The sequence below is a fragment of the Serinus canaria genome, chromosome 1A (genome assembly GCF_022539315.1).
Source record: "Serinus canaria isolate serCan28SL12 chromosome 1A, serCan2020, whole genome shotgun sequence".
In the NCBI taxonomy this organism is placed as follows: domain Eukaryota; kingdom Metazoa; phylum Chordata; class Aves; order Passeriformes; family Fringillidae; genus Serinus; species Serinus canaria.
Genome location: NC_066314.1, coordinates 42990091 through 43015293, shown reverse-complemented (window position 1 = coordinate 43015293; position 25203 = coordinate 42990091). Strand labels below are relative to the sequence as shown.

The following is a 25203-nucleotide window of genomic DNA, read 5'->3' as shown; positions in this document are numbered from 1 at the left end:
TCTGTAGGGAAGTCCACCTTTCATTTCATTTTCTTGCTCTCCTTCTGCCTTTGAAAGGTGGAAACTCTACTTGCCACTGGCAGCATGTTGCAGCTTGATGGGAGATGGGTAGTTTAGAAGTGCCGAGTAGAGATTTGATTCTGCTGAACACACTGGGTCCATGATCCATGGCTCAGCGTTTCACCTTGTGGGAATGCAAATGCCTAGTGTTTTCCAGACTAACCTGAAATTTCTCCCAACATTGAGCAAGGGGCATCAGTGAGGTAATTAGCACTAAATAAACCCTTTGCTGTATTTGGAAACAGATTAACAAATGTCACAGACCACACTCTAATAGTTAACTACATGTCAGTGTGGAGTTATGAACCTCTTTGTCTAGCCACTGCACAAAGCTGATAAATCTAATGGAGAGAAAGTTTTGCAGAATGTACAACTGGAGTCCTGATGGCTGATCTTAGAGGCATTTTCCTAAATGTCAGTTGAGTTGCCACCCAAACTCAGCTGCACTTGGTCTGAAGCATCCTATTCTGAAGTCTTGTAGTCACAGAAGATCCTAGTCAGGTAAATTTACCCCTGTAATTCTGCAGCTTTGATGATCAACCAAAGTACAGCATCAAACTTACCTTGCTACTGTGAAATGCAGCCTATCACTAGATATGATTTCCTGATAGCTGTAAGTGCTTTTCTGAAATGCATTCCTGGAGCTGAGTAGCTCTTAAACAAGTGTAGGAGTCAGCTTATTGGTAATTTATCTCTTGCTGATCAGATTTATCTAATTCTAAAAAATTCATGAGATAAACTCTGAATTTTCTTAGCAGCTTCAGTGCAAATCATTTATAGCCAGGTGAGTAGTTATGAAGCTTTATTAGGGATAATGAGGGGTGCAAGCTTATCTCTAGTTTCTGTGGAGACTAACCCTGTTAAGTAAGAAGAAGAAGGTGAGAACAAAGGTGGAATATACCACACCTGCCCTCCATACTTGATATTATTTTCCTGTTGTGGTAGAGCAGAGTGGACTAGAAGAACCTTTATAAAAGCTGAATGCACCAGATTCTCATCTTTCATGCCTGGTAACACCTCCACGCATGGTCTGATTTAAAGCAACCTAATAAACATGTCTGAAGCAAAACACTGCTCAGACGTCATGTGGCCTTTGGAGAGAAACTGATGGAAGAAATTCTACACTCAGGCTGTCACTCACTCAGTTGTTGACACAACTGTTTGGGGGACTGTGAACTGGATCAGGCAACAGATAAGGTTAAAAATAATGCAAACGAAAAGGGATCAGGAGAAGGTACCATCTTCTGTGGAAGGGGAAAGGTTTTGGACTTCTTCCCTGAGCTGAGCTGTGCTTTGCACTGGCTCTCTCCCCTACCTGGACAACAGTTTCAATATTTGTCAAACCCTTCCTGAGCTGATGTAGCTCACTAGGTAGAGTAGTGGAAAACTATCCACCCTTGTTTTTTACTCTGCCATTTTAGCACACTAAATTATCTCTAATGAGGGTCTGGTGAGTACCAGAGCTAGCAGGAGATAAAGAGCAGAAGCATGACCTCCTGCTCATATTTTCAGGGACCTATTAGTTTAGCTCAGTGTACCTCTGGAAACCCTGTGCAAATAATTGTGTCATTGCATATGGGGTAGGAAAGAGTACCAGTGCTAAACAAAACAAATGACTGACTCAGAGGGCAGAGAAGACTTACACAGCCGAAATCCCCTGATTAATGAAACTGAGGTGTCAGCATGAGACAGAAGGATAGCCCTTGTCTTTCTGTATCAGCATGTAAAAATCAGGAGATTTAGAGGTTCGGTGAAGTCTTGGTACTGAGAACCTGAAGCGCTGTATTTATAACTAGCTGTAGGGCTTTGAAAGAAATGTAGAGTTGAGTGTGAAATAACAAATGGAGATTGTTACTTAAATGGGGGATTTTCCCCTTTAAAAACAAAGATAATTAGTGGAAAGATTAAATTTAGATTTGCTTATAGAATGATTCTCTATATTATCATTGCATAGAAAATAATTAATTTCTTATTTCAATTCCAATGTCCAGCTAATAACACAGACTGGTGGACAGCAGTGTGGATTTCACACATTCTGCATGTTGATCTTGTCCTAGATTTGATGATCTCTCTTTGCACCCTAGGGACCATCACCAATGGACCAGTTGTACTAAATTCATAGTACATCTGGCAGTGTAATTTCTTTCTTTCATTTCAAGCAAACTAAGTGTGGTATGCTGAACTGAATTAGGATTGTGTGGATGTAACTAGGATTTTTTCACTCATGGAGACTCAGCCACTTGTCCGTAAAATGGAAGCATTAAACTTGTGGTTAACTAACACTAGTTTAAATGAATAACTGAAATGCAGTGCCTAGTCTTTGCTCAATGCTGCTCCAAGTGAATATGTAGCTTTAAACTGGTTCTTAGGTACAGAGGCTAAATAATCTCACGACCACTTATGAAGTTACCAGAGCCCTTTTATGAACAGTGTTTGTATTGGTGATTTTACAAGGGAAATAAAAACTGGACATGTCTACAGGAGACATTAAACTTGTTCTGTGGATAGAGGATGTCATTCCTCAGTTAACTATTTTTACCATAATATTGATTCCAATTTATTTATTGGAATTATTTATTAATTATTTATTAATTATTTATTTATTGCATATTAAAGACAAATGGTGAGATGTGACCTTTGCATGAAAGTCCATTGATACTCAGAAATGAGGGCATGATTTGATGAGACAGGGATATTGATGAAAACACAGCTTTATGGGAGTACTCTGCCTTTCCTGGTGGTGCTAAAAACCCTGTCAGAGTGAAAGTGCTACTCCTGATGCAGATCAGCTCTTTGATCTGCTGTTCAGTGTAACCCCACAGATACTTTTGCTGGCATGACAGAAAAAAGGGTAGAAGAGAACAACTGTGTTGTTTCAGTGAAGATCTTTTGTCATTAGCCTACAGACAGAGCACTAGAAACATCTTTATTTACCTTCAGCTCTTGTCTAAGTGGTGAACCAATTGTTCCTGTACTTGTGCTGCTGTTTACTCTTTTCTTTCAGCTGTACTGTGGTAATCCATGTGAGGCTGACCATAAATTTATCAATGAAGTTAATTCAAGTTGAAAACCATTGCCATTCCATATTTGAAGTTCTGATTGTTCAGATGATAGGGTATTAAACAACAGTTCTATACAGGTAGTTGTACAGAACAAATAAGAACAAAAAACAGTTGACCAAGGATAAGGACTCTGGAAAACGTTACTGTTGATTTCCTTATGGGTAAAAATGTGAATAGAACTGCCCTTTAAGTGTAAGATGAAGTTTAAAATTAACTAAGTTTATTAAAAGAGTATGGTTTTGTAGTAAGGGTAATCTTGAAGTTTCCATCTTTGTCTGGGAGACAGGTTTCAATTGCTCACTGATGTTCATGGAGAGGTTTGTACCAGTCTGCCTGTATGGGTTTGAAACTGGCTCTCTAATCATACAGATTGTTCAAATTCTTTTCTCCTTGCTTAGTTAAAAGCATTGATCATTTTTCTCCTAATTGCCCTTTTATAACACTGAAAAAAATTCTGCTTTATGATTATCTTGTTGATCAAGTTCTCTTTTATTTTGAATTGATATAGTGCTCTGATAGGGTGCGCAGTGTTCATTAATCTGATACAGGAATAAGCAGCTGTGGTGGTGTGATTTAAATAGTTACCTAACATCTACATCCAAGGCAAACTCAGGGTGACACATCCTTGGAAAGGTTCCTAGTGAAAACTGTCCTGGAGAGAGCATATCCAGCAAACAAAATTACCCAGGGCAAGGTTTGTCAGTTACTGCAATCTGAGAAGAGGCAGCTTGGAAAAACAAACTGGACATTGCGGTAGGAAGGAAATCATGCCAGTGAGTTCTGTGAGAGACTGGGCACATGATGAAGGTGAGGACACCCTCAGAGATGTCCTCCTCAGTGATACTTGAATGGGTCACTGAGGTCAGAAGAATTAAAATAGTCATGGTTGTACTCAGTGTCTGTGACATGTCTCGCAGCACTAGAACATTCAAATCCTTTGCAGTGCTCTTATTTTAAATATTATGTCCCTTCAATCATTAACATTGGGTAGATCACAGAGTCCTTATCTCCTTGCAATTTCAAGGTATCTTCGTTATGTCAGTTTTATTTTCTGATCTAGTCTAATTTTAAAACTTCTAGTTAACATGGCAATTGGTACCAACAACATGCCAATTACTGAACTTCCTTTAGTGGGACAGGAACAAAGCACACCATTTTTTGAGAGGATTTAAAACCTCTCTCTGGTAAGTACAAGTGGATTTAGCCTCCATATTTTCTGTTTAATATTTACTCCAATCTTGTATTTTCGTATCATGATATAAATACAAATCTGTAGTGCAGCTGAAGAAGACTGAAGGATATTTAGCCTAGATAAATACTTTCTCAGTATTTATATAAAGCAGGTAAAAGTTCCTTTTCAAATTGAAAGCTATGTTGTTTTTTTTTAAACTCACCCTTGTTTATTAGGCACTGAAGAGGCTTTTCTCCTAAATGATAATATATTGGGTTAACTTAAGCAAGGAACAAGAGTGAGTCTTAAGTAATACTGGTACCACTTCCTCAGAGCTTGAGCACTGGGGCTGCATTTTTGTAAGGGATATCAGCAGTGCACCAAAACCCCCAGTATCATACACATTGTGTTGCAAAGCAATCCAAACTCCTTGACAACAAAGCTGGAGGATATTCCCAAAAACATCTTTCTCACAAAGAACAAAAATAATTTCAAAGTTATGGGTTCTCCTACACTATCCCTTGCTATAATTTGATTGCTATGCTTGTATTATATTTTTATTTTACTAAACAATATAAATCCTGTTTAGGAAAAACTTTGCCAAAGATTTCACTGTGCTATCACTTAACTCATTATTAGTTTTTAATAAAGCATGATGAATAGCATTTCCTAATAGTATATTCATTCTCTATGAGCACTTCTTTTGGGATAGGTGTGAAGAAATAATACAAACATGCTATTTTTTTCCTATTATGTCAGATATTATTATAGATGATTTAAAAGTTTTGTGACTGTTTTCTTATTTCTGGGTGCTAAAGTAGACTGTGGCAATCCTGTGTATGGGATGTTAACTTATAGGCTGTGATCATTTTTGTGAATACCAAAACTGCCAAAAAATGCAGTTTTAGGAGGCATCAAGGTAATAATTTTTAGGTCCTATGCTAAAAGATTTTCCCATTTCAAAAGGAAAATAATGGCAATTTAGCATATTTCATTTTGTAACTTGGAAAATTTAAAAATTGGGTTTTGAAAAGGCATTGTGATTTGGAAATTTTCCTCTTTTTATGATTTTAACCAAAAGTGTATTTTCTAGGCATGAAACGAAATACCATTTTTTAGCATGAGTAAAATGTTCTGGGTGAACTAGAAAGGAGTATCCACGTGTTGGCCAACTCCATGAACACAAAGTATACAAATATAAAGCTGCTCATGGATGTCTGAAATTTTAAATTAATTTTAGTGTGATATTGTACACTGAGGTTTTCTAGGCCTTTAAACAGGTTGTGTGTGTATTATATATACATACACCAAGCCATGTATTGCACTCGCAGCCATTTTGAGCAGTAAAACAGTTGTAGAATCAGGCAGAAATTGGTCTTCTTTTGTTTGAATGGGAATCGAAAAATTATTTTGTGATCTATACAATATGTGTTTTATGGAATAGATATATGTGTTCTTTGTGTTCCTTAGACTAGGGGAATTTATATCCTGTAGGACTCTTTGAACAAGACAGTGAAAAAAATGAGGGTGGTTATTAATTTATTCAAGCAGTATCAGTTATTCTGGCATATCTATTGAATTTCTTCAATATTCCCCCAGTTTCATCTCTATGGCTTCCATGTAAAATGAGTAGCTGGTTTGACCTTTCTGGTTGCATTGCCTGCATCCCCTTCATGGGACTGTGGGTTTTTTTAAATGATATGAACATCAGTTCATGCTGTAACAGTACCTTTTCTAATTGAATTTAAAAAATTGTGTCTATTGAGATAAATCTTTTTGACAGGGGTTTTCTGTGCAATCAGTATGGACAACAATGAAAGGGACTCCCTGGAGATTATTATTATTATACTCCTCATGTCACTGAGAGAATTGAAACCTAAGCAGATTTTGACTTTCTTGAATTCACCCAGAACTGAACCTTCTTCCCACTAGCATTTGCTACACCTTTGCACCAAAAAGAGTCAGAAAAGTTTTTGATGGGACAAGAATCAGCCATAGAAGTGTGTTTATAGAGAATAGAATAAGGTCTGAAGAAAAGTGGAAAAATGTTTTTTGCTTGTAGCATTTAAAACTCTGTTTTATAAACATTTGTATTTGATTAACTTCACCCTCAATAATAGCTCTAACTAAGCTTGCAATCCATAATTTTGAGACCACAAAGAACTAAAAAATACAAAATGTCAGGGCTGACATTTTGGAAATGTGTAAAGGAAAGGATAAACAAATAAAACCAGCCCCCACATTTTGTAAAGGAATGTTCTGTGCACTGAACTACAGTCATGGGGCTCACTTGAAATGGTAAGGAAGAGTAAGAAGTATGAATTACTGAATGTTGTATCATTTTTGTGCATGAATAAAAGAATGAAGAGGATGTCTCTTGGCAGAAAAGCAAATGTCACATTAGGAGGAAAAAGTTACTACAGATCATCAATTGAACATTAGTAGGTGATACAATCTAATCCAATCTGAGGACTGCTAGAGCTCTGTGAACTCGAATGTAGTTTCTCAAGGCTCATTGCATGCACAGTTAATTTCACAAACAATATCTTCTTCTGAAATGGGATTAAATATGGCTACCTTAAGGAACTGCTGTAAATTGTTCCTAAAGGAGTTATTTAGCAGGTAGATAGCTGAATATTTCTGCCAGGTAGTATGAAGAATATGTCTGCATCTCTGCTTTCACCTTTAAAAAGAAGAAATGGTGCTTCTGGTGAAGCTTTTGGAGAACTAAGAACACACTTCTGAATGACAGGTGTTGCTGTTATTAAAATTGGTGTTGCTGTTATTAAAATTGCTTATATGCCAGGTTAGCTATATATGGGGTTAAGAGTCTATGCTAGACTGCAAAAAAATTACCAGATTAATTCTCAAAAAGATTGAGAAAACATTTTAGGCTTAAATCCCACTTCCAAAACTGAGTTGATAGGGGGATTTATCTCATCAAGTTTTGGTTGGTATCTGGAAATGAGCTACCTCTGAATTCAGGGAAGAGAAGTGGTAACATTTTAGAGTATGCACAATGACCTAGATGTGCATTTCATCCTGAAGGTGACATCAGAAATAGGTCAATAGTGTCTTTGCTGGCCAACTCAGGACTTTTCTTCACACATCTAATCCAACATGATTACACATGGCCATCTAGGTATTTATTCAGGAAATTCTACCTACAGCTGTCAATCATTTATTTCTTTTGGCACCATCCAAGGCCTAGATTTGTTCAGAAGTAATTTTTCAGCCAAGGAATTAGGGAAAGTATAACTAGTTTGGCCTGTAGTGTAAGGTCCAAGTCTTCTTGAAGGTCCAAAAGAATAGGGTCCTAAGTTACTCTGGCACTTCCAGTCTGTCTATTTTCAGTGCTTTTGGAAAAGACACTACTTTACAGAACAAAATAGTAATTTAGTTTTGTGAAATACAAGTCTTCATTACATTCACAGTACACATTGCTGAGCTTTTGTCACATGATTCTGAACTATCTTTTGACATCTGCTGATGAACTGTTTAGAAAAAAAATGCACTAGTAGAAAAGAATTGAATTCCATCTGCAGGATTCACATCCTAACAAAAACATCAGCTAGAAAAGGTCAGTGAACTAAAAGTCTTTTTTTGGCAGTGGAGGTAGGAGGTCCAGAAGAGTTGCTGCAAATATAAAATGTAAACAAATAATAAATGTAATTCAAAAGAACATTATGTTCATGTTTGTCTTGCAGATGGAACTAGAAATTCACAAACATTTATGCACAATTGAAAGGGGGTTTAAGACAACCTGTTGTCTGCCTATTATCTGAACAGCTGTTTGTAAGAGAATTTTCCACATAGGTCACTGCAGAAAAAGGGTAAGGTGTTGACAGCCTGATGGATGAGTTTGGCTGGCATGGTGCCCATCCAGTTGTACAAGAAACACTTTCGTGTACAGTAAGTGTCACACGCATTCGGATTGCCTCTAACAGAGTGGCATTTCTTTTAAAGTTATTCAGGGAAACCAGAAGATCACTTGAGTTCCTAAAGTGCAAATCACTCATCTCCTAAATGCTCTAGCATTAAAAAGAGTAGTGAAAGTTCAAATTGAACTTAGGAGATGCTCTTTATGTGAAAGAGCATCCTTTTAATGTGTGGAAAGGATAATTCTGCTGTGCACGTGGAGCTACATGATAAGCAAAGGTCCCATTGCCATGTAGCATTACACTGTTTACTAGCACACATTGTTTCAATTAGTTTGTATTGACTGGAATCTAAAATCCCAGGAGTCTCAGCCATTTGGTTTGTGTATGTAACGTAATGTGACTGCAATACAAATAATAAAAGCTTCAAGCCACAGTTTATATGAAGAAAAAGAAAGACATTTCTTTATTTTTTACTTGCCAAAGGACAAATATTGACTGTTTCTGCTAAACATTTCCCTAACATTTCTCTCTAAAGAGAAGCAGACACCAACATGGGAGACACTTGATCTGTTGACCGGTCCTGGTCTATTAGGGCATGGAATTGCAAATATGTCCTTTTTAAAGTCCTGCTACTAGGTGGCTCAGTGACTATATGCAAATCATCTAACTTCAAGGAACTTACATGCATACTCATGCATACCATGGCAAACGCCTGCAGCTGGCTGGCTTAATCTTAGGCTGGAAGTGAATTTGGGGAAACTTTGTTTTGTGCTTGTCTGCCAGTAACTTACAGAAAAAGAAAAGAAATTAAGTTCCTTAACTAGTCCATTCCTCCGTTGCTGTATTTGTGAAGTTGCTGTTATATTTAGCATTTACCTGCTTTTGCAAACTGTTGTGAGGCATCTGCAAGGAGAATTTGCTTCTGTACCAAGTGCTCTCTTGCCATGAGCTGAACAGCTAAAACATGACTGTCATCACCAGCCTGGTGGTTAATACAAAAGCAATACAAGAGATTTTTCCTCTCCTGTTTCTTGACTGCATAGGATAGGAGTTTTCATTACCCTAATATATTTGAATAATGCATTTTTCATATATGTGTGTGTATATATATGCGTATATGCTTAATCTGTATCAAGCAAACCTTTGAGATCTCTGCTCTCTGGCAGGGGTTATTAATCTCATAGAAGGAAAATTTATTTTACCCCTACTTTTTATTGTAGGGGTAGGACAGCACATGACACTTTAACTCCACAGTGGAGGCACCTGGGAATATGCAATTACCTTCCTTCTCTTGCTGGGGGAGCCTCCAGGTATATGTGCAGGGTGAAAGATTTTCTAGGTGCTCCACTTTGTTTTGCCTCAGGCCCTTCTAAGAGTTTTTCTACCCCCAGGAAAAGAGCCTGTTTGCTGTGTTACACTGGTAGAAGGTGAACTACTCTGATATCTGCCTAATCTCTGTAGCCATGTAAAGCAAAGAAGACTGAGATCTAACTTCATTTTGCAGGTGTGAAAATGGACAAGGATTTGGAAAGGGCTTTGAGGTGTATCTGTGCTGGATAGAGGACTGAGTTACTGTCAGATGTACTCTCCTGGGTATATATTTGCACCACTCCTGTCTGACAGTACACACAAAAAGGTAATTAAATTCCATTTAAATTTCATGTAACATCAATATTTTTAGTAAGAAGCTGACAGGAGTGATCCTCACCATGTTGGAAGAAATGCCATATTTTAGCTGCATGGCTCTGGCAAACCAGGTTGGTTTTTTTTGCTTCTTAGATAACTTTTTCATCCTTGGGTTTTTCCAGGGAATTTCTAATGCTTGCTCTGAAGAGAGATTCATATTTTTCTACTTCTTTTGACTACTAGAAACTCCATTTTGTGCTGCAATCTCATAGGCAGCTGGAATGTTGGCTACTATGCTAGCTAGTTAATTAGGGTGTTGTGGTAGGTGTTCAGGAGGGAGCATGTATTTCTGTAGAGGTATTTCTAAGTTATGGGTCTAGTCATTAACTGCTTAATTTTAGTCCCAGCTGCAGGGAAATGAGTTAGAAGAACTGTTAACCTTATTTCACTGCTTAACTTACGAATGGCCAAAATTTTAAAATTTAGCAGAAACCCATCTTTCCTGCAAAAACAAATGGAAAACACTGACAGTACAGACTACAAAAATGATGACATTGGAAAATGTGTCATGAAACTGGAGAAGAACCCCCTGAACACTGATTTGTAATTACAAATGCTTTCTTCTGCAGTATGCCCTATCTCACTGCCTCAGAACTGAAGCCCTGGGCTTGGCAAAGACTCGGCTGATTGAAATCTAGAGTGAGTGATTCAAATGCAGAGATGTCATTCTTGAGTCATCCATGCCCACCAGATCTTTTACTGGCTTGACAAACTGTTCAATTTAAACTGATATTGTGCTCTGTGTATAGACAAAACTGGAGGTTCCAGCCAAGGTTTCCAAGTCTCACATGCAGTGAACTGAAACAAAATGTAAACTCTGAGTCAACAAAAAACATTCTGGGTTTTGAGCAAAGGAGGCATTGCCATACTTGCCTTATTATTGTGTGTCAGTATAATAGTATTGTAGTAGTATTTGTCTAGATAGTATTAGATAATAGTATTGTATAGTATTTAGATACAATAATATTTGTAGTCACCAGTGCCTACAAAAGTTGCTGAAGCATGAATTAAAAGTGGCTCAGCAGGGCAACCTGTGCTTTCACTGTCATTTGGGCATGAGTGCACACAGCCTCCTCGCCTGCCTCCCTGCTTGATACAGAAGTGCACAGCTTTTATCCTTCCTGGCACAGGTTTAAATTGTTTCCAGTGCTGATCTTCCTTGGTGACTCTGCAGAGAGTGGGCTTGCTCCACACTGTTAGTCTGAGTGACCACAGCAGAAAGGTGCTGGGCAGAGTCACTCACTGGTGGATGGTTCTGCAGAGAGGGCACAGTCCTCAGCCATGCAGGCAAAGCTAAGTGGGCTCACATACAGCAGCCTTGGTCACAAAGCAGACATAAAGAGCTAAAATGCAGTGAATACTGTATCAATTCTTTTTTATCAATGGAAGCAAAAGCTGCTGTAATGGAAAGAGTACTCTTCCTAACTACATATATAGCTGCATGCATAAGATATATAAGACATTCAGAAAAGAGGAAACAGTTTAGAGGCTGCTGTCTGTCAAAGTTCTGCACTAATCTCGTAAAGTAACTTATTTTGTACTTATGGATTTCTTTGCAAATGAAACTATTGCAATGAATAGTTTTGGTGTATAATACAAATAGGACTATGGAATGAACTTGATATAGGACTGAAGAAGTCAGCTATGGATCATGAATACAGTATGTCCTGTAGTAGGGGTCAGCTATTTTATGCATACTAAATAATACTAACCAATCCTAAAACATGAGGAAACATCCAATTCCGATGATTTACCCCATCAGATATTGTCATCTCTTAGGTCAGAGCCTTTTGATAATGTTACAAGAGCAGATCTATTTTTACCCAGCTCTGTTCAAATATCATTCCCTGGCTCTGCAAGTGCTTTGGTCCAAAGCCTGAATGAACAGGTGTAAGAATATTATCTGACCAAATCTGAACTCATGTATTTTATATATTGTACATGCTCACACTTTTATTTATAAAATGAGTTCACTGTCCCTGGCATTTCAGTTGCACTGTTTCTGTCTTGTCTGTGGAAATCTGTAATGAAAGAAAGCAGCACCAGTATCTTCTAAGCTTTCATGAAGACAAGCAAGTAAAAACTAAGTGAAAGATGAGAGGTTTTTTCCTCTTAGCTGATGCAGTGAGCTAAACACAAAGTTTATTTTAGTCTTCTAGTTTTCAGGAGTGAACTAAAACAGTCACAATGGTTTGGTTTTGTCTACATTGCTTTTTTTCCTTTTAATTTAAGGTTTTTGCCTACCAAAACTACTGAGAAATATAAGAAAACTTTTAAAATGTCTGTAACATATATTTTTTCAAGAAAGAACATGGGATACAAACAGAATGTTCATGGTTTTTAAGGATACTGTGTGGGAGTGTATGTGTTTGTTTAGTTTTCAGCAAAGATTTTGGAAGGAAGAACTTAAAACATTATCATTATACATTCTACAAAGATTTTTGCATTTTGTGTATGGACTTTGAAAGCTTGGGAATTTCTTGTCTGTAGACACACCTGAGACACATAGCTCAATATGCCTAAAGCTACTAACAATTATTCTAAGGTTCATTGGTAAGATAAAAAGAAATTACATATAGACAAAATGCAAGACCCATTTTGGAAATGTCAGATCACATAAATTTTAGACATGCTAGAGTCAAGTGACTTAATGTGTGCTTTTTAACAAGGATTTGATAGCAGAGCAGCAGGATGACATTGGCAAGTAAGCTCTGTTCCTTGTTTGGAGGTGGATCATAGCCACCATGTGCATAAGCGTGGAATTTTTAGCAAGCATTTTTAGCAAAGTCTGTTAAAGTTGGAGCTCACCACCCTTCCTATTTAACCAGGGTCAGTGTCTTTTACTGAAGCAAAGTTAAAGCTAATGGAGCTAATTTATTCAAGCCAATAATTGAAATGAAAGCATAAAACCTGTATGTAAGTACAATTCCAAGAGAGGCAGATAGCACTTTGTGCTGTTAAGTCTCCACAGCATATCCTAGTATGGCTTTGTGTATCAGTTCCTCATAACTTTGAGAAGACTTAGCAATTTTGGCTGCACTTTTCCATTGCTGATGGAAAACATGAGGTGGAAAACTTTGACAAATAGCAGCCAAGTGATTGAGTAATTTCTGAAAGGAAAATTTAGGGAAGAATATGTTTCTTTATTCCTTAAAAAATACTCTCAAAAGTTGTCTCTGTTGCGTTGTAGTGTGGCCTAGAAACTGGGGGAAATGAGAGAAGGAATGGGAGGCAGCTCGATGACAGAGGTGAGTCATGGAGATGGTGCAAGAAGAGAGAGAGAATTAAGAGGGAAGCTGAGTCTGGATATAAAAATGAGATGATTATAAGCTGGGACTTCAGTAAGCAGAAAGGAGGACAGGTGACTACAGGGATGTAGAAGGGAGTTCACATGTTGAAGTCAAGGTTGGAAACTGCTTGAGAGAAAACCTGAGAGCAAGGGAGATGGGGTAGGGTCATTGAAGACCAAGCAGGAATGGAGTAACTTGTACACATATGAGGAGGGAATTGGGAGGATATTCCACCTGGGAGTTGTTGGGAGAGCAGTGACTTTGGAGGGAAGGCAAAGGAAGAGAGCTGAGAATGGCTTAGCAAGGACAGTGGGACTGATATAGGAGGCTTGCTGAAGAAGGAGGAGCTGCTTTTTCAGAAAGCCTTATGCATGCATAGGACAGATAGGAAGTGCTGGGCATTGTCCACAAAATCCAAAAGGAGTGGTGGGTGGGAGTTTTACCTGTCAGAATACATTCTTCTTTCTGCTCTCCCTGAATTACCTTTTCTATCAGCCACTAATGGTAGTAAATGTCACCTGAAGAAGCAAATGTCTTGCAACCTCTTCTGCTGATTTACTGGCAGGAGGGCAGCTTATCTGGCTCAGTGGCCTGTGCTTTTGGGTCCAGGAGCCTTGGCTTATGGATCATGGTAGATACTTGTGACAGGCACACAGGAGTTGTAGTGATTTAGTTCTGTTCAGGCTTTGATTTGAGAAAAGTCTAGGAAATTATACACAAAGACTGTAAAATCAAATGTCTCAAAGTTACTTAGACAAAAGTCTGCTCTGAAATCAGAGAGGATGATTTCCTAATGCACTTTCTTTTCTTGTGTCTCCTTGTACTGAATTTATTCCGTAAAACTCCCATGACATGATGGGGCTTTTGTATGCTCTCTTTGTTATCTGCACTAATTTATGACTGATGTGCTCAGGAGATGATATTTCAGAGTACTCAGTGTTTAGTACTGCTGATACTCAAAGTAAAACATCCACATAAATCAACTCCAAGCTGACTCTTTAGCTCTGCTTCAAATTACAACCTGCAATCTCAAGCCACATATGGGAAGATGAGGAACATGCAGTTGCTAAAAAATAGTGAAAAGTGTGATTTAAATGGCCTGATTGGCACTGCAGAAGAGCTCCATGGCAAAAAGCCACATTCATTTGCTTTCATTGTGACGCCTTCTATTTTCTTCAGGTTTGCCTTTTATCATTTGCCAATTTTTGCAACAAATGATATAGTGGGAAAAAAGAGTGTCCAGAAAGCGTAGACTTCATCACTACTTTGTCTGGATTTTGTCCCAGAGGAAAATCCTGTTGTAAATGGAGGAAGGCAAGGGCCCCAAAAAACTGTTATGTAATAACGTATTTTAAGAACTTAACTCAGTGTAGAGATAATCCTAAACTCAACATCTTGTCATAAACTCAGGTGCTTTTGCAGACTAGCAGATAATTAGAAAAACAGGCTTAAAGTTTGGCTCAGATCTTTGTGAACACCAGGCCATGTCCTATAACGTGTCCTTTGGGCTACTGCTATGGAAGGATTGGAATAAAAATAATTACATGAGTCTCTGCTTTATTTTGAAAGTGTGTTTTTAAATGTAAATCTACTCAGAGAAATGTCTTTGCCTGAGATCAGAATTTTCTATATTTCTAACTGTTGTTCTTATGTCAAATATGTTCCATTTACCTAGCCTAATTACTACTGCTTCTGCTTCATATTCAGCAAATTCAACCAGCACGATACAAAATTGAACAATAATATAGGACCATTCCAAACTGGGTTTTATAAGAGTGGACAAGTGCTGCTACAGCAGGCATATTTATGTATTTGCTCCCACATTCCTCTGGGAATCTGGATTGTCCACATGCTGTTGTTATCTGTGACTCTTTTGACCTGATGTGGCCCATGTGGCTGGGTTGCTGCATAAATAGGGATGGCAGTTCTCTCAGCACCTGAAGAAAGCCTGCTTTTCCTTAGCACATTCCAAAGTCTCACTCAGTGAGACTGTCTTGCCACAGGCAGGGCAACATGCTCCTGCCTGTGGCAAGACAGCTGTTGTTGGCTTTGTAACTTGATGCAGTGGGAGGATTTGCCATCTCTCCTACCCTGTTCTTGTGGAGGTCAGGTACAGCCTGGCCACTGTCAGGAACTGTGAGTCCTGTGCTCAGAATTGTGGCAGTTGGCTGTTAGTGTAGACAGAAGACTAGAAATAAATTTTCTCCCCTCCAGCTGATTCATCTCTGCCATTCCACTGAATGCTACATTTTATGAATGTCAGTCAAGCTGTGAAATAACCCCTGGACACTCTGGAAGCAGACAAGTAGAGTAATCAGGTATGCATGCCTGAGTCACCGCATGCAGAGTCACTTCAGTACCTAACATTGGACTTTAGGAGAGGAACACCTGAGGGAAAGTCATTAAGAAATTAAAGTTAGGTAGATGAATGTCAGGCTTTATTTTTAAGTGTGCAACACTTTTAAAGCAAAGAGGTGCTGAATTGTCTTCTTAGAATGGCCAACTCTGTCTGCTCAGGGTAGGAGGGTACAGAAAATTTCTTTTCAGTAGTTAATTGATGAAAGTTTTGTATTTGTAAAGGAGAGTGGAGGGATTCAAATGTAAAAAGGGAATTATTTTAAAGAAGCAGATCAGAAATGGGGAACTGAACCACAGGACCAAGGGGTCCCAGGAGAGGAGTGAGGGTGGAGTATAGAAACCTCAACAGGGAGAATAAGGGGAGAATGGATTTATGGACATACTGTCTTTTTTTCCTGAGAGGTATTTCTGGTTGGTGTTTCTGAGCCATCTTCCTCAGACTCTCCAGCAACGGTTGATAAACCTCTTGGAATTTCTAACCCTCATGTTGAAAATTACTGGTTTGCGTCAAGAGGATAAGTGTTCAATGTTAACAGCAGCACATTGCTTTTGTGTGGAGAAACCTAATCCAGGTATCAAAACAACATTTGGTCCTAAAGGAAAGACACTGACCTTCCACTTTTACCTCACCTGCTTGCAGGTACTGCATTTCAGAACAGTGTTTGGATACAGTATGCATGAAGCATATAGATTAAAACATATTCCTAAACATGGCTTTTCATCACAGCAATGTGAAAACTTATTGTCAGAAGTGCTTCAATGAAGCAATACCAAATGTAGAGTTATCTCTGTTGTCTTCCAGTGAAGTCTCTGCACTGGGAGAAATTTGATCTTTTGCCAAGAAGATGTTTACTCTGTAATTGTTTCCCAGTCATTGAACTTTTGGGTGGGAATTCACCCTATTGATGTATTTTTATGCCAGATGTCACTTTACATTTGTAAAAGACAAACCCCTGAATCCTTAACAAGTCTGGGTGCTGCTTCCCTGCTCTTCCTGTCACTGTTGTGATCCTTCTGTTCCTGTGTCTTTCCATGGTTTAAGAAAAGCCTTTCCCTTAAAAAAGACCATGAACAATAATTACACTTCAGAAAATCAGGTAAGAAAAATTAACAAGCACTCAGTGAAGGACAATGATACTTATGTCTTTAGCTATTATTTTAGTATTTTCTTCTTCATGGGCAGTTTTATTCTATTGTAATTTTATAAACAGCTTGTAGGAATGAACAGACACTTAGGATGTCCCTTGAGCATTCTGCCTGTGTGAAGAATGTTCACTATCAGTCAAATGGTTGAAAAGGAAACCTTCTACTGATCCTCATTAATATGTAATAAGATGGACTGTCTTGTTATCTTGGAGTTGCAGACCACCCTCTCATGTAGTAGACAATATCTGCAAAGAAGAGAAAGAAAAAATTTTGTGTTTGTAGGAGCAGCAGTGTATTTGCCATAACCAGAATTGCTCTGACGCAGCTGTGCCTTTGCTTTCAGCTGAGCAGTCACATGGCTTCTGAAAACCATGATAAGGAAAGGTGTGTCCCTTCCCCTGTTGGAAAGTGGCCATGTATATATGTCACATTCTCCAGATCTACCTGCCCCGTCACCTGGCTGCCACATGTGCAGTTACATGTGGAATGAGTCATGGCTGAAGGCTGTGTGTGTGTCCTGTCATGTGGCCACGCAGGTTTGCTCTGTCCTGTGACCACTGCACAGCGTGTCCTATGGCCAGAGGTTGCACAGCTGTTTTGGAGGATGTGCCTCCACAGTCCCACCGACCACTTTTCTTGTGGTGTGGTTCTTTAGGCCACAGAGGTGAAGGCACACAGTGGAAAGTCTGTGATTCCTTCAGAAGAAATGGTTTGTTCAGGCTGCCCAAGTGATCAGCTGATTTGTGGCTTGCTGCCTCTCTGTGCTTCAGGGACGCTGTGTGAGGTGGTGCTAAGACTGAGCTGTAGCCTGGATGAACTGCTTGGTGTGCTGTATTCAGCTCATGAGCTCACCACCCCTGCACTAAAACCACTCTCACTCACTAGCTAGAATTTCATCCATTAGTGTAATTAAAAAGTAAAAAGAAATAAAGCAAGGTAATGAGACTTCTTTAATAATCTTTGTGGATATCATTAAACCAGAAATATAGAAATAATTTCATTTTAGAATAAGTGGACTTTATTTAATTGAAGTTTCAAAAATGACTGTGTTTTGAAAACTTAACAAGCCAAGTTTAACCGGACTCCAAATGCCAAAGCAAAGGTCATGACTTGTTATCAAACATGTAGTCTCAACATTTTTTCTCATGTTAGGAGTGCAAACAGAGGTTTTGAAGGAGTAATACATTCTATTTGTTTTGTAAACAAGAAACTGGAAAGGGAATGCCTGTCTGTTTTTGCCTTGTGTCTTCTGAGGAAGGAAGGCAGGCAGGCCAGCAAAGATATATGTTCAGATTTTCCTGAAAGGTGGACCAACCATGATCAGGAAAAATGAACTATATCTATTACTTCCCTAGTTCCCTTATCTCCGTCTTTTACCCTGGATTCCACTTGGATGCATAAGAAGCCTGGTTTTTACTGATCTAAATCCCAAATGTCACTTTGTTCTTATGCAAAAATACTACAAGTGTATCAAAACCTAAAAAGCATACAGAATTTGTACTGATCTGTAGGTGCTGGACACTACCAATTTGATCTGAAACATATTGGAAAATAATGTATCAGAAACTGTGAAAGACATACTTATTTAGTATCCTTCAGCACGAAACCCTATCAGTAGACAGATTCACCTGGGAAACTGAGTAACACCTGGAGTCAGGCATTGGCTGGGAACTAGCAGAGTGCCTGATTGATTGGGTGTTCTGGCAAAGCTTCAGGCTGCTATCCCTTCCCCCAGACTGTGCATCCATTCAGAGGCTGAGGATGGCTGAGCTCTGGGACTCTGTCTACTGTTCTATAATAAGGATAAATAACAGTAACTATAATAAGGACAAAGTGTTTGAAATCATGGAACTGCCTGCTTAAATGTGATTAGCCCTAGGAATGATTGGATGGATTAACATGAAATAAAAATATTGAGCAACTTTGCATACAAAATTCCCTTTTAATTTTATTGCAAAGCATACCTCTCTGGACTTCAAATTCTGCTTGGGTGGAAAGGCCAAAAGGCCAAGTGTTTTCTTTGGCTGTCCATTATTAGTTACTGGAATGAAAAGCCCTGGGGTGGGGATCTGCTGGCATGCTGATTTTCAGTCTCCTGCTCCTGGCTGCATGACTCTGCTGCTTCCCTTATGTGACTTTGCTGCCTGTATGCTGATTCAGCTCACTGAAGCAGCAGAGAAAAATCTGATTTTCTATTATATTCTTTAGATTAGTTTTATGCCTCTTCAGTAAGACGAATTAGTTCATTGAAAACAGAACAAGGCAAGAAAAATGACCAGATGACTGAAAATTGTATGAGACAGTTTGGATGCCCCTCCTCTGGTTGCTGTAAGATGTTAGATATATTCAGCTTTTCTTGTCTTGGGAATTGTCCTGTAAGTATGATCTGTATGTTGATGTGGAGAAGGTGTTTTTCATTGATTCTTCTAAAAACAGCCACATGCCTTACTGCACATGTGACTTTTCCTTTAGACCTCTCTTTCTGTGAGGACTGTCCAGGTTAGCACAAATCCTTAGAGTACTGTATGGAGGCAAAAGAGGCTATGAATTAAACAGGATTATTTAGACAAAGGTAAACACAGAGCACCTACATCTAAGCAGGCAGGAAGGAATGGGATCCTTAGATGGGAAATAGAGAATTAAGGCTAGGAACCTTTTAACAGGAGCATTAACTTTGTTCGGAGCCCAAACTTTTGTAGCAGACAAAGGTGATGTAATATTCCCAGGAGCTGGAAATTACTTCACCTTAAACACTCCTTTGAGTTTAACTCACAGAAAAAATGACTTCAGGTGAAATACAGTTTGAAAACATGAGTGGGAGGATTTTGATTTTTATAATGACTTTTATTTAAAAGCCATAAATATAAAGCTTATTTCTGGCACACCAGAAAATCAGTTGTGTTCCATAATGCCACAGAACTGATGTAGAAGATTGCTTCTGGATATCTGTTGTGGAAGCACTAGCATTAAAGATTAAACATCATGTTCTTCTTTGCTAAAAGGTCCATTTGAAGGACTTGATAGGTATAGCTTCAGGAAACTGCCGTTGTACAAGGCAAGGAATGCTTGTATCAGCTGAATCTGGGGGTGGAGGGCTGACCCTATAGGGTAGGTGCTCAAATCTCCCTTGCTGAGAAACAAGGACAAGAAATGCTGTAGAAACAGAGCAGTCTTGTTGCAGTATGCCCTGACAGGCAGGCTGTGTCTTGTAAGGATGCTTCTCCCTAACTCTACAGTGTGATGGCTATCAGTGGTAACACTGAAGAGAAAGTGGCAGAGAACCACTGATAATTTGTCTGAACTTTCACAGAAGATGGGCTAATAAATGATTTATTTGTATTTTTTCTCATTTAAACTAGCATGCAAGCATGGCAAAGAGCTAGCAAGTTGAACTTTATCAGTAATAACCTCTTCTCTAGCACAGATAGTTCTTCAACTTTGTCTGTAGAAATGAGATACCCTACAGCTAATGACTACAATGAGGGCTGAGTTGACAGTCCTGAGCTGTGGAGTCGTTTAGAGGAAAGCAGTGGAACTGGCTGTAACACCAGCAAATTAATTTCCACCCTCTGGAAAATATCATTGACTTTCCCTCTGTGTCTTTGGGCCAGGAAGCAATACCCAGAACAATGAGATTAGAAACAGATGGATCTACTATCATATTAAGAGTTGGAAATCCTTCATTTTTTAGCATTTTAGGAAGAGGAATCAAAACATTTTTCAAGTTCTTTGCACGTTCAGTGTTGCACTGCTATGTACAGTTGATGCATATAAGCCTTTCCCAAATGCTATAGACATTAACAACATCTCTCCAGTAACTGAAAGAGGATACAACTTTATCAAGAATGTCAAGCATTTGTAGAAGCAGACAGTTTGAAAACACTCTAGCTTCACCTCGCCAGGTGGCTACGTTTGCTTGATTGTGTTGACAGGAGAGTAAAGCAACACAGTGCACTACGTAATTCGTTCCACTTACCAGATGGAACTGGTTGGTACTGGCTGAGCAGACTAGGCTGTTCCTGCAGCTTTCCTCTCACTGGCTTTTATCTTCATTCATCTTATCTTCCCTTCTTTAAAAATAGTAAAAATAGTTCCCTTATATATTCCTTTACACCTCTCTAACTCTGTTCTAAAATATTATGATCTTGCAATGACTACAGAGCATTGCAGCTCAAGCATTACTTGTCTATAAAATCAGAAAAGTGGAGCAGCAGGAGCATAACAGCAGGATGGGACAGGCAGATGAGTCTTAGAAAAGATGTCCCTCAGGAAGTGGAACAAGAGTTGTAACTCTGAGAGCTCAAAGGGAAAGAGGAGCACAGCAGTCTGACATAGGAGGCACTGCTAATTGCAGTGGAATTGCAACAGTGGAAACAGCCTCTATGCTTAGGTGGTGTCAGGGAACAGGTAAACGGGCAAGGAAGATTTGGCCACTTTCTGGATCTCACTTACCTCTTTTGGCCTGACTGTTACATATAGAGAAGTCTGCATGACTTCCTTTATTGGAGTTGTCCAGGAGGAGCTGTGCCATTATCCACAATGCCCCAAGTCACGTTCAGAATAGGCAGTTCAGTTGCTTTTAGGGGGCCAAAACTTTTTTTCCATTCTGTATACCAACTTGGCCCTTGTTCATCCTCTGTCTTTGCATAGTTCTTGAATGCAAAGAACAGGATAGGACACTGCTGCTGAGGCCGTGGGCTCAGGGAGAGGTTGAGGGGGGGAGATGAACTGAAACAGCAGTGACTACCAACCACATCAAAATAATCTCAAGAAGAACGGAGCAGCAAGTGTCAGTTAAGCTAATGGTGGAAGGATCCACCCACCACAGAGGAGAAAGAGATGAAGGACAGAAAAATTGTGAGTATTCTTGCAAGGCAGTGGCTGTGAAACTGAGTCCTGATATCCAGATCTTTTTCTGGGTCATTTTCGTCCTGGTTGACTGTCAGCAGGGCATGAGGTGTTCATATTGTGACTTCTTTTCAGCTTCTGGTAATCTCATATCTTCTCTGTCTTTATAGGTTTGTGTGCATGATGAAGAAGAATGCTTAACAGCCAAGATCTCCCTTCATCTGCACTAGATTTTTACTGATAAAAAGGTGATGATCTTTTTATGATGTGGTAGTCTTCCTCAGCATGTTGCTCACTGATGCTACTGAACTGGGTCTTCAGCAGTAATTATTGGATTTGGTTTGGTTCCTGTTTCTAGCCTTTTTAAAAAATTATTATTTGATTGGTTTTCAAAACAGTTCCTGCAGGTTCATCCTTGCACTGTCTGGGCACTCTGAATGCAGTGAGCTAAGGCTCATGTAGCCTTAGCCAAGTGAGAATCAAACCCATTTTTTTCTCTTGGGAGAAAGACAAAGCCAAGTAATATATGTGTGAGGGGAGAGTGATAATGAGGGGGAAGGATAACAGTTTAAGTAGTGGGTGCTGACTTTGAATTGTAGGAAATATCTTGCTTGGGTGGCATATGCATTTGACGAAGTCTGTGCTTCCAAATGCCGTAACTACTTATGCATATCAGCCCAGTGCAATCTTTTGTGGGGTTAATAGCAGTAAATGTTCAACTTAGATTTTCCAGATTGTCTGGAAGTTTAATTCTTTAAATCCCTTTGGGTAGAGGTGAAGCAATTGCAAAGCTTGGGCTGTGTGCTGTGACCTGGAACAGGATCTTGCTGGAATACACTAGCATGGGTGGCCTTCAGGAAGGAAGGCAGATGTTTATTGATATGAGGGGAGTGCAAGGGGGAATAGAGGGAAGTTTAAAAATTAACAGAAAAACCCCTCAGCTTTATCACTCCAAGCAAGACCTTTCATCTGTGACTATCAGTAAGAAAATCAAGAGCAGACCTGCTGCAAACCATGTCAAAAACATACAAAGAATAGCGATACTGGAGCATCTTAAAGTCTGAGCCAAACAAATTTGCATGCCCAAAACTGCAGTACATTTGTACCACTAATGTGCATAGGGTGAATGTAGCCCCTCCCTCCTCACACTCCTTTGCTGCTGCATCTGGTATCCCCATTTCACTCAGTGCTGCTAGGTTTCTTCTGCTCCATGAGTCAGTGCAGGTTGCCAATTGGAGCATTATCTGCTTGTGGGCTGTATTTGCTATGTTGTGGTTGCAGGGGGGAAAGTCCTTGGATATGCATGTCCAAGTCAGGGGTTCTGTGTGTTTCTGAGTTTCCATGCACCCCATACCTTTTGCCAGTCTCCCATGCCATAGGCACCTTTCTCCCCACTGCTGTCAGTTCTGCAGTCCCTCTCCTACAGTCAGTGGCTCTGGGAGCTTCTCCAGCCCCTTTGGCTTCTCCAACAGGGATGCTGTGCATCTCTCCAGCTGTCACCTCCCTAAGTATTCTCTCCTTTCTTTTCTCCCAGCCTGCAGTGTAAGTTGTCTCTTCAAGGATGGGCAAGACTTGCAAAGCTGAGACAGCCAGACAGGGTAAGAGGGATAGGGGATATTAATGACTTCCTTGAAGAACTCTGGAAGTTCATGCTAACATGGAAGGAGTTGAAAAAAAACAAACTTAGGTCAGTGGATGTAGCCTCTGTTTTTTTGTTTCCTTTTTGAGTTTTCAGCCAGTAAGAATGAAATCTTCCTCTAAAATCTGAGTATGGATCAGAAGTGATGTTGCATCTTCACATACAGACAGGAAGACAATTACTGTTGAGCAGAGTACTAGGTCATGCTTTCCTTGCCTAAAATGTTTTGAATTTCTTTTTATGTAACTGACAGATGCTCTTTACTTGTACTCAGCTCTTAAAACTGGCTACTTTCCATTTCACACAGAGCTATTATTAGCAGAAGCTTGGGAGCAGATCAAATTTGATACACCATGAAAAATTGTGCAAATCCCTGTTTTTCTGTGTAGGAAATCTGAGGCACAGAGAGGCTCAGAGCTAAAAGTTAAGCAATGAATCGTGTACCAGAGCCAAAATTAAATATGATATTCTCATTTCAGGTTTTCTTCTTGCCTTTTAGCTCGTACAGCTGTTTTCCAGTGCTGGTAACTTCAGTGAGGTGGTTTTGGCTGTTTAAATCTAAGGTGTATGTGTTTTCTGTCATTGCCTCAACCTGTCATATTTACCAAAACTGAGTTACTTGGACTACTCACCCAGCCTATAAAGGTTGATGTAAGATTAGTGCAGTTGCAAATCTTATAGGAATTATGTCCTTGTGCACAGGATTTTACAGGCTGCTTTTTAGTCACTTGCAGGCTACAGTTTTTTTTTCTGTATATAGTGAGCCTCTTGAATAAAAAGATCTTCTGTGGCTAAGTGTATTACAAGAAATCCGTGTTCTTAGCAGAAAAGAGATGCTATCCAAAACAATTATATTGGAATATAGGAGAAATAAAACTTGGAGAATATTATTTAAAATAATTTATCATGTAAATTAAGCTGACTGGAAATGCATGTAGAGGCCATATCCCTAGATAGAAAATGTATTTCAGTCAGCTGAAATGTTAACAAATGTAATCATTGTGGTGAAGTTCCTTTGCACTGTTTGTCCTTAAAAGTTTAATCTAAATTATCATTTCTGGAATGGTACTTTCATATAGTGTCTGTGCTACTGTTTGCAATCAAACCCTGGAATTGTAATGTCAATCTTGATAATATCTATCAATCTCGGATTACATTATCTGGGAGTTAGTTAGTCTGTATGAAAGTGTCCTGTACTTGATTTTGCTGAAGCTTCAGGACAGTGTTTAGGCACATATTTAAACTGGTTAGGCATCACAGTCAATAGGGTGTTATATGCAGTTTTTTGGAATCCATGTTGGTTTCTTTATGGGGCGTTTTGTGCTGTGTATACACCCTGTGTGAATAGTAAGAAACAGCATCTGAGAAAAACTTTCTTAATGAACTGAGAATATTGTCTGGTAGGTGTTAGAGAAGCTCTCTTCTAGTTCACAGAAACTAGATTTAAGACAAAAGAGTTAGTTATTTCTAACAAAAGAGGTTTGTACAAAAAAATATTCTAGTATGTTAGGACAGAATTCAGGTGGCACTATCTATACTATTGGTACTATCACGAATTTAGCAGAAGCTTCTTGTGGATTAATTTCTTCTGAAAATTCAGTTTTCTCATTATTGTAACTACATAATTCTCGTGTGCAATTCTCAGCACTGTCTCATGAGCACGTAATCAGTTTTCAGTTCTCCAGGTATACAATGGTAATGTGATGGCTGAGCTATGAGACCACCATAGTATCCTTCAGAAAGTCAGCTTGGGTGTCAACTCATGTTGTAATTTAGATTCTACAAAAGAATGATTTTACAGAATGGAAAATTCAGATGTTGAAATCTCATTGACTTCCAGAGTAAAGTTGTGAACATAACTTCCCTTTGTGCTTTTTTACAAACCTGGGTGTGAAGTTCATGTACTTTTGCTTTCTTTTCCCCTTACTCGTATGATCTCTTCCTGGTGTTAGAACAATTGTTCTCACATGGGCTGGTCCTGAAGGGTGGTGAGTTGTTGATGGAATGGTGCATGTCATCTGCTCTAAACCATATACAGCATTCTGGGCTAACTGGGGATAAC

At 39.1% G+C, this 25203-nt stretch overlaps 1 long non-coding RNA gene across 1 annotated transcript in view; it reads left to right on the top strand.

The window, feature by feature from the left end:
- The window catches only part of LOC115485210 (uncharacterized), a 99158-nt gene that overhangs the window by 30899 nt on the left and 43056 nt on the right, over nucleotides 1-25203 (top strand). The window contains exon 6 of the long non-coding RNA XR_007780001.1: nucleotides 9679-9810. This is a non-coding gene — a long non-coding RNA (uncharacterized LOC115485210). The remainder of the gene's footprint in view (nucleotides 1-9678; nucleotides 9811-25203) is intronic.